Source organism: Prosopis cineraria, unplaced genomic scaffold, assembly GCF_029017545.1.
Source record: "Prosopis cineraria cultivar Desert tree isolate PC_DT_omini unplaced genomic scaffold, ASM2901754v1 PC13, whole genome shotgun sequence".
In the NCBI taxonomy this organism is placed as follows: domain Eukaryota; kingdom Viridiplantae; phylum Streptophyta; class Magnoliopsida; order Fabales; family Fabaceae; genus Prosopis; species Prosopis cineraria.
This window is the reverse complement of record NW_026555344.1, coordinates 35,910,138-35,912,329: the sequence shown is the minus strand read 5'-3', so window position 1 is coordinate 35,912,329 and position 2,192 is coordinate 35,910,138.

Sequence of the window (2,192 nt, the reverse complement as noted above, 5' to 3'; positions counted from 1 at the left end):
TTACTTATTAGAGAGAATCATGTTTAAAATATTATTCAATATTAAATGTGGATACCTCTTATAATGAGGATTCGAACCATGGTTCATTACATTATAAGAGACTAGCCCCTTTTATTAGACCTAACCTCTGTTGGTTGCCTTTGCATCTTTTTCTTTTTAATAAAAAATCTTCTCTAATAAAAAAATTGCTTATGAATCCTTGGCTCAGCACACTAAAGCTAGTGACATCGCATGGAGGAAAATATAAAAGCTACAAGTCCCTAAATGATTTGTTTTATGGCTTTCTTATCACAACAAACTTCTTACTAATGCAAGTCACAAGAAGCGAGATATGCATGATGATGATTGGTGTGAGATTTGCAAGGACACTATTCATGTACTCCGTGACTACCTTGCCACAAAAAATCTTTTGGATGGAGATCCTTGTGCATGAGCATAGAAGGCCATTCTTTAAGGCTAGTGTTCAAGATTGGATCAAATGAATGTGCAAGCCATGGGGAAGAATGATGGTGTCCCTTGGTGTTTGTATTTCTTAATTGCTTGCTGGCTTATTTGTAAGAGGCTAAATGAGAAAATCTTTCAAGATAAAATTGCATCTAACACAACTATTGTTGCACAAACCTTGCCTATTATTAATACTTTCAATGATCATCGTAATAAGCAAAAAGGTACAATGTGGAGGTTGGAAAATAGTCTCATTTAGAGTGCTACCTAGACACCACCATCTACTGATTGGCTTAGTTGAATATGGACAAGGGTTTTGCTATGGCCCCAACATTGCAAGCTATGGTGGCTTCTCTTGAAACTTGAACGATATCTTCAAAGTTAGTTTCATTTTAGCATGAATGGTGGGGACCTATTGATTACTAAATTTTGGGCTTGCTCATGGGGTTTCAAAATGGCTTGGGATCTTAGATATCGGAAGTTGGTTCTTGAATTTGATTCCTTTAAAGTTATGGAGTTGCTCAAGGGAAAATGTTCCTTTCCTAATTCAGATATGGATATTGTCTCTAAGATCAGAGGCCTGCTGACTCATGATTGGTTGCTGGAAGTTCATAGTGTCTAGTGTGATGCAAATGAAGCTGTTAATATGCTTGCCAAGCAAGCCTTGTTTTGTGTTGTTGGCTTTCATCCTGTGTTTTCTCCATCTCCTTGTCTACTCTTGTTCTTCAACAGGAACCTAGCTTAGTTTTTTCCTTTGTTTTATTAAAAAAAAGAATTATAATTTTTTCTAGAAACTATATTTCCTTTGAATATCAAATTCAAACTCTAATCACTTATGAGAATTTAGGTAAAATAACAACTCTAATTATGAGAATTCATAAGAAAAAAAAAATAAACTTTTTCAATTTTTTTTAACTTCTTGAAACAAGAGAGTGACCAAGACCTCTTTTTCTATCCATGAACTCCTATTCTTTTTAGGTCACAGCATAGAACATTGATAAGAACTTTACGGTTCTAAACAAAATAATAACACATTAATCTCTTAAAAAACTTGTATCTTTTGAATTATATTTTTATTAAATATCTTGCATAGTTCATTAATAATGATAATTGAAACAATAATGCATCATTTTTTCTAAAAAAAAAAGTAAATGAAATAGAAGTATAATTAAATAATAATTATAAAAATATTTAGTATTTTATATTTTTGATCAAGTAATATTTTTAAATTATGCCTTCTGAATTCCAAAGGGAGTAACTTAGAAGTCTTTTCAGTTTCACTGTCATTTTATTTCACTCTTTTTATATATCTTCACATCACATGTTATTCCAAACTTTCAACGTTGTCTTTTTCCCTGGCTAACATTTAAACATGGTTTCAGACTTTTCATTGTGACTGTGATTGACTTGGAGAGGGCCGAGAGATACTAAGGCCCCTCACGTACATGTATATTTATTAAAAAAAATCATATTATTCATAAATTATAAGCCATATAGTTATTTTTTTATGCACAAGCCCTTTATGGTTTATGTATTTGGGTACTGACTTCTGGACACATAGCTGTGTCAATTCACTCATTTAGAACAAAATTTTCCTTGGATAACGGCTTTGAATTTAAAGCCTCAAACGTTGATGTTAAAAGTACTCTTGAGATACCCATAAAATTGTTTCACATAACAAGAATTTAGAATAATTTGGATAGGTGATGGTAATATTTTTAAATTTCTCACACTATTGAGTGATAGAA